General features: G+C 43.7%; 1 long non-coding RNA gene across 1 annotated transcript; it reads left to right on the top strand.

Annotated features, from left to right (window-relative positions):
* Positions 1-640: 640 nt before the first annotated feature.
* On the top strand, positions 641-10,052 carry LOC129039556 (uncharacterized). Its single transcript, XR_008503338.2, has 4 exons — positions 641-713; positions 8,883-8,957; positions 9,562-9,744; positions 9,974-10,052. It is a non-coding gene; the product is annotated as an uncharacterized LOC129039556 (long non-coding RNA).

Genomic DNA, 10,052 nt, shown 5'->3' with positions numbered 1-10,052 from the left:
CTGTTGTGGCTGATGGGAATGGCTGAGTCTGGACTTAAATAGCTCTTTACCCCCCAGGGTAATGGCACGTTACTGTCAGGAAGTTGCACAATGTAAAATCTCAGTCCAAGTACACAGTTGAGTCCAAAAAGATTGAAAACAGAAGGCTGAATGCCAGCCTCTCAGGGATGAATTTAGGCCATTGTTTAGAATAAAATGTTTGGTCAGAAAACCCACGATTGTCCAAACACTGAGAGACGGGGTGGGGAATCCACTGAGGGAATTCAGGGACAGGAGTGTCCAAGGACTTCAGGGCACTTTGTGAATCAATACTTACTTCACACTCCTTTTGAAAAAATGTCCTATTTTACAGCAAGAGGATCCAACACTGGTGCTGGATTTGGGTCAAAGGTTCTGGGAGGCCTCTTGTGCTTACACATACATTTCCAGCTCAGTTCTCAGTAAAACTGAAGTTTCTGCCAAGGAAAATGTCCCGTGAACCACCAATGCCTATGGACGGTTTTCACACTGGAGCTCCCTAACCAGCTGACCTCTTAAGAGAGGGCTGTTACAACAGGTGACACACGAAACTCAGGTGAGGGTGTGGAGAGACAGGAACTCAGGCGAGAGGTAGAGAGACAGGAACTCAAGTGAGAGATGGTGGAGAGACAGGACCTCAGGCGAGAGGTGGAGAGACAGGAACTCAGTCGAGAGGTGGAGGGACAGGACCTCAGGTGAGAGGTGGTAGAGATCGTTCCCTACAGTGGCTATGGGAATAAAGACAAGTTAATGCATTTAAATTGTTAAGATGCAGAAATGATAAAACTTGACCACTGATCGGGTTGGATGGTGAAGGAGAAGGTGAGTTAGGGGTGTCCTCTGCTTCTAGCAACAAAACGGTTTAGGACAACACACCTGGCACACGCGGGAGGTATTTGGGGTTATGGACGATGATGGGTTCAGTTTTGACCTGGTGGAATTTGCAGCATCATGGGCTGCTTGAGAGGATGGTTGGGTAGCAAGTGTGCGTGTGAGGCTGAAGCTTCTTGCAGGGATGGGGCCGAGTGTTACTGACTTGAGACTCAGCAGCACTTAGAAGCAAGTTCAAGAGGGGCGAGAGGAGACCAGGCAGGGAGGAAGCAGGAGGCAGGGATAGAAGTTAGCCCTGTACCAACTCCCAGAGTGAGGCACGGGAAGAGGCGGGTGCTCTTGGAGGAGGCTGGGATACAGTGGGGACAGTGGGCCAATGAGGTCAGGGGGACAGCAAGCCACAGAGCGGGAGGTGGCGGGAGTCCCCCTGCTGACACAGCAGCCCCAGAGCTGCCCGCAGAGCTGCGGTATCCAGGCCGCCATGGCCGGCTTCATCTGGCTACAGCGAGTCCGCTGGTGTGTTCCGTGATCTGAGCCTGTGCCACTAGAGGACTCATTGAATTAGTTTAGAAAGGCTGACGAAGAAAAGCTGTGAATGCAAATTATCCATTGATTAAATATAGTTCACTGGGTAACAGAGCCCTTGGGGTGAGGAGTGGGTCAAATAACCAAGTGCCCCCTGGGAGAGGTGGCAATCTTGGGCACAGAGGGCCGGGCTTGGTGCAGGTGCCAGCTCTGCTTCTGGCTGCTGCGCAAGGAGCAGTCTTAGTCAGCATGGGCACAAGGCACAGCAGCCAACTCCAACTAGCTCAAGAAGGGAAGACTTTAGTGGCTCGTGCAACTGAATGCCAGGAGGAGAATTGTGGTTGCAGGCACATTGTGTCCGTGTGTTAGGGGTGGAAGGTGTCCGAGTTACTGGCAGCGAATCCGCACGGGTCCGCAGCAACCTCAATTCTTGCCTCCTCAGAAGAAATAATTCGAAGGAGGGGCATAAGGCAGAAAAAAGACCGAGGCAAGTTTCAGAGCAGGAATGGAAGTTTATTACAAAGCCTTAGAGCAGGAAAGAAAGTACATTTGGAAGAGATCCAAGCGGGTATCGTGAAGGTCAAGGGCAGTGTTTAACCTTGGTCCCTAGGACTTTATACGCTGGTCCACCTCCGGCGTTCTGCGCCCCCTTTCCTGTGACTCTTCCCTGAGGGTGGACTGCCCGCCTGCGCAGAACCCTCCTCACACTTGGGAAGTGAGCCTGCGCAGTGGGCTAGGAAGTGGGACGCATGCCCATCTGGGGCCTTCTTCCCTTTTCCGGTGAGTGTCCCGGGAAGGTCAGACTCCGCCATGTTGTCTCTTTGCTCACACCTGGCCTCACTTGCCCACTACCTGCGATTTTATTGGAAGCCCTTTTTATCTGGTTGGGAAGTTGCTTCTTCCTGGTGCCTGCATTCAATTGACACTTTAGTGTGACAGCTGCAGACCTTCAGGAGATTGTCTCTCCCTAGCTTCAGCTGCCATTTATCTTTTTTTTTTTTTTTTTTTTTGAGACCGAGTCTGGCTCTGTAGTCCACGCTGGAGTGCAGTGGCGCGATCTCGGCTCACTGCAAGCTCCGCCTCCCGGGTTCACACCATTCTCCTGCCTCAGCCTCCCGAGTAGCTGGGACTACAGGCGCCTGCCACTGCGCCGGGCTAATTTTTTGTATTTTTAGTAGAGACAGGGTTTCACCATGTTAGCCAGGATGGTCCCGATCTCCCGACCTGGTGATCTGCCCGCCTCGGCCTCCCAAAGTGCTGGGATTACAGGAGTGAGCCACCGTGCCCGGCCTGGCACTTTTAATAAATATAAATACACAGGTAATTTTAACACACCCTGCCTCGGCCTCCCAAAGTGCTGGGATTGCAGGCGTGAGCCACCGCCCCCGGCCGGTAACGGTGAACCATCACCCTACGGTCGCCTGACATTCCTGGCAGGTGGGGGAGAGCCCTCTCCTGCCCTGCTCATGTCTGATCCCTGTAACATGTGGGCTCAGACAAGGAGATCACGGGGTCTGTCTCTCGCCATCTTCTTGCCTCTGCACTGACTTTGCTCTCAGCAGCCTTGCTCCGCGTTGGGGAGAGACCACCATCCAGGGCACAGCCTTGCAGGGCCCCACGCTCTTCACACCAGAAAGAAGGGGAAACTCTCTCCAAATGAGTCTTACTTGGATCTTGCTTGCGATATCCACAGTGGAGGAAGTGGAGTCATAAACCTGTGTGGTGATGGCTCCGCATAGCATTGTAGGGGCTCCGCAAAAGGAATGATGAACAGGCACACTTTAGACACCGAATCTAATGTCCTTCAACCTCAGTTCCCCAATCTGCAAAACACACAGGGTATCTAATATCATCAGACTACGTGCGTATTAATTGAGATGCTGCATGCACAGTTCTTTTCTGGTGGCCTGCACAAAATAGGCCCTTCAACAAATAACAGATTTTTTAAAAGACTTTTTTTTTTTTTTGACATGGAGTCTTGCTCTGTCACACAGGTTGTAGTGCAGTGGCACGATCTCGGCTCACTGCAACCTCTACTTCCCAGGTTCAAGCAATTGTCCTGTCTCAGCCTCCTGGGTAGCTGGAATTACAGGCACGTGCCACCACACCCGGCTAATTTTTGTATTTTTAGTAGAGACGAGGTTTCACCATGTTGGCCAGGCTGGTCTCGAACGCCTGACCTCAGGTCATCCACCCTCCTCAGCCTCCCAAAATGCTGGGATTACAGGCGTGAGCCACTGTGCCCAGTCAAGACTATTTTTTTTAAGGAAAAGTTTTGGGTTCGCAGCAAAATTGAGCAGAAGGTGCAAATAATTCCCATCCACCTGCTGCCCTCACACAGGCACAGCCTCCCCGGCTATCCACATCCCCAACCAGAGGGTTACGTTTGTTACAGTCAATGAGCCTCCATTGACACGTCATTCTCACCCAAGTCCCTAGTTTACATTAGGGCTCATTCTTGGTGTTTGTACATTCTATGGGTTCGGATGAGTAGATAATGGCAGGTATCTATCTTTTTAGTATTATACAGGGTATTTTCACCACTCTAAAAAGCGTCTGTGCTTTGCCGATTCATTCCTTCCCCTGAAAGCCCTGGCAACCACTTTTGACTGTCTTCATAGTTTTGCATTTTCCAGAATGTCATACAGTTGGAATCATGCAGTTTGTAGTCTTTTGGGATTGGCTTATTTCCCTTAGGAATATGCATGTAAGTTTCCTTCATGTCTCTTCATGAACTGATAGCTCATTTCTTTTTAGTGCTGAAAAATATTTTATGGTCTGCATGTATTCCAGTTTGTTTACTCACCCATTGAAGAACGTCTTGGTTGCTTCTAATTTTAGGCAAGTATGTACAAAGCCAGTATAAACATCCCTGCGCAGGTTTTTGTGTGGACATCAGTTTTTAACTTCTTTGGGTAAATACGAAGGAGTGAGACTGCTGAATTGCATGGGAACAGCATGTTTCATTTTGTAAGAAACTTGCGAGACTGCAAGTTTCGCTCTGCATCCTTGTGTTGTCAGCGTTTTGGATTTGGGCTGCTTTAGAACGTGTGTAAAGTGTGTTGCTATTGAGATTTGCATTTCATGATGACATGTGAGGTTGAACATCTTTTCATTTGCTTATTAGCCATCTGTATATCTCCTCTAGTGAGGTACTTGTTAAGGTCTTGGCCCATTTTTTAATCAAGGTGTTTATTTTCTTATTGTTGAGTTTTAAAAGTTTTTGTATATTTTGGATAACAGTCCTTTATTAAATATGTCTCTGCAATTATTATTTTTTTTCAGCCTCTGGCTTACCTTTTCATTTTCTTCACAGTGTCTTTTGCAGACCAGAAGTTTTTTCAATCACGTCTAGTTTATCAATTATTTCTTTCATAAATCATGGATTTGGTGTATCTAAAAGTCATTGCCAAACCCAAGGTCATCTAGGTTTTCTTCTGTGTTACATTCTAGGAGTTTTGTAGTTTTTTGCATTTCACAGTTATGTCTATGATCCACTTTGAGTTACTGCTTGTGAATGGTGTGAGATCTGTGTTTAGATTCATTCATTGATAAGATGTTCAGTTGTTCCAGCATTGTTTATTGAAAAGATTAGCTTTGCTTCATTTTATTGCCTTTGTTCTTTTGTCAAAGACCAGTTGGCTATATTTGTGTGGATATATTTTCAGACTCTATTCTGTTCCATTGATCTATTTGTCTATTATATATATATATATATATATACACACACATATATATGTATATATATTGCCAATACCAAGGTGTTTTTAGAGTAAGATGTAGCTTTAGAGTAAGTCTTGAAGTCAGGTAGTGTCTGTCCTCCAAGTTCATTCTTCTCCTTCAATATTGTGTTGGCTAGTCTGGGTCTTTTGCCCCTTTTCATAACCTTTAGAATCAGTTCGTCAATATCCCCAAAATAACTTGCTGGGATTTTGATTGGGGTTGCATTAAATCTACAGGTTAAGTTGGGAAGAATCTTGATAGCTTGACCATATTGAGTCTTTCTATCCAGGGACATGAAACATTTTCCTTCTTATTTAGTTTTGCTTTGATTCCTTTCATCAGAGTTTTGCGGTTTTCCTCATATAGATCTTTTGCATATTTTGTTAGATTTATTCTTAAGGTATTTCTTTTTTTCAAGTGCTCTAATATCAATGGCATTATGTTTTTAATTTCAGATCCCACTTGTTCATTGCTGTTACGTAGGAAAATGGTTGACTTTTGCATATTATCTTGTAGTCTGCCACCTTGCTATTAATGTAATCGCTTATTAATTTCAGATGTTTTTTCTGTGGTCATTTCTCTCAGATTTTCTACATAGACAATTACATCATCTGGAAACAAAGACAACTTTATTTCTTTCTTCCCATCTATATACCTTATAGTTTATTTGTTTGTTTATTGCATTAGTTGGGACTTTTAGTATGACGTTGCAAAGGAGTCTGGAGAGGCGACACCGTGCCTCGTTCCTGGTCTTAGTGGGAAAAGTTTTGAGTTTCTCACCCGTAAGTGTGATGTTAGCTGTAGGGTTTGTGTAGATATTCTTTATCAAGTTGGGGGATGTTCTCGTCTATCTCAGTCATCGTTTTTAATAGCTGAATAAAAGGTATTACATCGAGTTCATGTTCAAAACTGGTTAAGGCACCATCACCGTGAGGTTTCCGTGCATTGCACAATCCAGAGTCTATGGTTATGGCCCTTCAGTTTCAGATGAAGAACAAAACCAGAGAAAGGCCCCAGAGTCACCCTGGAGTGTGGGGTGGAAAACACCAAGAGGCCTGTTTTTCCAGACCTTCTTTGAAGAGCTTCATCTTCAGATACCAATGCAGTGGGGGTGGGTGTCAGACGAAGGATGACTAAGTTGGGGCGCCCTCATGGCAGGGACAGCTTGGGACTGGGGACAATGCTTCTGTGTTGGCCTTCTGCATCTGGTTTAATTCTGTCCTGAGAGACATCAGCTCTGTTAGCTCCTGCCATGTCTCCAGAGCCTCAGAGCTATGGATAAGTGAATGAACTTTACTACCTGATTTATGAGAAACACTTTGTGAGTGTTTTCCATTTCTTTTCTTCTTTAAAAAGGACAGCAAGAAAGAGACAAAAAAGGGAAGAAAGAGGACCTATTTCTGTCTCCTTATCTCCCTCCCACTGTCCCTTCCCCCACTATTCCGGTGGCCCTTGGGATCTGGCTTGCTGGTGCCACACCTGGGAATGATGCAGAGATTTCAGAATGTCTAGGTCTTAGCATCACATCCCAACTCTATTTCAACATTTTCAGTGTTGATTTATAGTCAATCCTACTTAAAGAATATGTTCTAGAAATTAAGAGATTATCTAAACACAAAAACTTAGCCACCGTAGCAAGGACCTGTCCTCAGCTGAACTCTTGGTCAGCCTTAAATTATGTTTGATAATAATAATATCAAAAACCAGGTCAATAACACTGTCTTGTTACAATTGGAAAGGTGTCTTTCTCTCAAATTGTCATTTCCAAAGCAGGATTTATTTTCTTCTCTTGAACTCAAGGCAAATTCTAGCTGAGTGAACAGCTGAGAAGCCTGGACTCCTTTGTTAGTATTTTCAGATGAGGGCCTCTAATTGTCAGGCAGGAGTGCTGGATTCATGAAACCGGCTCAGGGCTGCTTTGGGCTTTTCACTAATATATTTGCAAATGAGAAGAGAATTGGCAAGTGAAGATCCAATTTGCTCTGCCAATCACCCTCCATTTTCTCTTTGTATTTCTTATCGAGACCGACAGATTTTAAATGGCTGAGCAACCTTCCGCGCTGGCTCAGGAACCTATGGTGGCAGCACAGGCCAGGTCCTTTCAAATGGGTTGGAAGAGCAACGTCAGACAGCACCTCAGAGGGCTCTCGGCATCGCGACACAGGGGCTGGGTTTCTATATTATCTTGCCGACTTGTACAGTTCCCGAGCAGTGGCATGGAATGGGAATGTGGTCTTAGGGCCCTAATTCTCTATCAGGGCACTCCTACCTGGAGAGCAGCTGAACACAGAGCAAAGTACAATTTACCAAGATAGAGAGAATTTGATGCTGGTGAGCATTTCAATCTGAAGCAGAGCTGGGCTGCACTGACCAGCATGTGACAGAGGGTGGGGAAGGGCAGCTCTGCCATGAGCATGAACCCACCAAATGGCGCAAAGTCCCGAGTCGCCTTTGTAGGACCACAGGCAATTCATGCAGCCTCTCTCTCTGTTTTCCCACCTGTGAACCTGAGGACTGTGATGATGCCCTATTTGTGGAAAATCAAACAAGATCACGAACCAGAAAACAGTTTGCAGGAGTCACACTCTGTGCAAAGTATATATACATTAAAGGTAAAACTATATGATGAAATATTTTTCTACTGTGCTGTTGCTGAAGGTTGGTAAAACCAAAGGCAAGGCACACTTAAGTTGCCAGAATAGTCAAGAAAAAGAACTGAGGTGAAAAATTGGCCCCATCAGATATCAAAACACAGTGAGAAGTGATTGGAATCAGTGTGATACAGGTTCAAAAAATCACTTTCATTGTTTAAAGTCAAGAGTCCAGACTCATTCAAATTAGTAAGGGGAATTATGGGTTATTTAATAAATGCTGTCAGGACAATCATTTATGTGTTTGGGAAGAAGAGATCCCAATTCACGGTATTGACAAAAATAATTTTCAGATAACTGAATGTTATATCAAAAATTCTAAAACTTACACATGAAAATATGTTTCAGTTTTCAGAGGTGGGAACTCTTAAGATCCCAAAAGACAAAGAAATAAAAGATTGATAAATTTGACCTCCTAAAATTTTTGATGTTTAAAATTTTAAAAATAACTTTTATTGGAGTGTCATATACAAGCAGAAAAAAACACAAATCTGTGACTTCCTTTGACCAGCAGGATGGTGCATAACTGAGGCTAGGTGTTTTCACGAGTAGGGCTTGGGATATCTGCAGTTTCATATACCCGAGGCTTGGAATCCTCCCTCTTAAAAGCAAACTGTGAGAAACTCAAGTTTCATTAGGATAACTGAGGCACTGAGTTCCCAGCCAGTATCCAGCTTCCTGTATGTGAGTGCACCATCTTGAACTTCCCAGCATGGTTAGTCCCTAGGATTGCAGCCTAGTGCAGTGGAGCCAACTCTCAGAAAATAAAGGTAAAACCTTCTTGTTTTAAGCCACTAAGTTTTAGGATGCTTTGTTATGCAGCAACAGATAACAGAAATACTTCTTTCTTCACGGCTGTGCAGAATCACTTTTATCATAAACCAAGCATCGCAAGGAGAGTCTTGTTCAGGACTCTCCTGTTCCATTGCTGCAGTCCACCAATACCACGGAATTTACTTGGATCTCTTTATCTCAGTAACGTGCGGAAGTTCTCTATGTAGAGTTCTTGCACATTTTATTTGATTTATTCCTTTTATATTTCCTGAATGTGCAATTATGTCATCTGCCAAAACTACAGGGTTTTTTTTCTTACTTTCTAATCCTTACAGTTGCCTTTTTTTTTTTTTTTAATAGAACTGGCAAGGACCTCCAGGACAGTGTTGAATAGAAGTGTCAAAAGAGGCATCTCCCTCACTGCCAGGCTCAGAGGTAAAGTTTTCAGTATTCTGTATTATCTATGATATTGAGTGAATATTGCTCTTTTCCTTTGTAGATACCTTTTAACAGATTATGGACATTCCCTTTTATTTCTAATTTGCCAAGAATTTTTAAATTATAAATGTTTGCTAAATTTTATTACATTCCTTTTATTGCACATTTGAGATGACGCTATTGCTTTTTCCTTTATTCTAGTAATAGGTTGAATTGTATTCATTGATTTTCAAATGTTAAACCAGCCTTGCCTTCCTGGTGTACATCTAATTTGGTTGCCATGTATTTTCTTTTTCTATGTTGTTACATTCAGGTTCTTTTTTGGTGTCTATGTTTTAAAGAGAGATTGACCTGTAATTTTTCTTTTTGTAATATTCTTACCGGATGTTTAGTGTAATGGCTGTGCTGGCCTTATAAGCACACATTAAGAAGTTTTCTTGGCTGGGTGCAGTGGCTCATGCCTGTAATCCCAGCACTTTGGGAGGTGGGCAGATCACCTGAGGTCAGGAGTTTGAGACCAGCCTGGCCAACATGGTGAAACCCCGTCTCTACTAAAAATACAAAAAAAATAGCTGGGTATGGCGGGCGCCTGTAATTTCAGCTACTTGGGAGGCTGAGGCAGGAGAATCGCTTGAACTTGGGAGGTGGAGGTTTCAGTAAGCCGAGATCATGCCATTGCACTCCAGCCTGGCAACAACAGCAAAACTCCGTCTCAACAACAACAACAACAAGAACAACAACAAAGAAGTTTTCTCTCTTTTTCTGTTCCTGGAAGAGTTTTATTGTAAGTTTAGTGTTGTTTCTTTTTTAAATGTTTGGTAGAATTCATTAAAAAAGGCATCAAGGCCTGGAGCTTTCTCTGTGCTGAGTTGAAATTACAAAGTCAGTTTATTTAACAATATACTATATAAGCCAGAAATTATTGTTGATATCTGTCATAGACAAAAAGATTGCCCTATGTGTACTGTGAATTATATGCAGGGATATTAATTGCTGTGTATTTTTTTGAACAGTGAAAAATTGGAAACAACCGAAGTATTTATGACAAGGAACAACCCCAGCACATTTTTTATTAAATAAAGTAATTTTCAG

The sequence above is a fragment of the Pongo pygmaeus genome, chromosome 5 (genome assembly GCF_028885625.2).
Source record: "Pongo pygmaeus isolate AG05252 chromosome 5, NHGRI_mPonPyg2-v2.0_pri, whole genome shotgun sequence".
NCBI classification, from domain to species: domain Eukaryota; kingdom Metazoa; phylum Chordata; class Mammalia; order Primates; family Hominidae; genus Pongo; species Pongo pygmaeus.
This window is presented reverse-complemented; position numbering and strand designations above follow the sequence as displayed.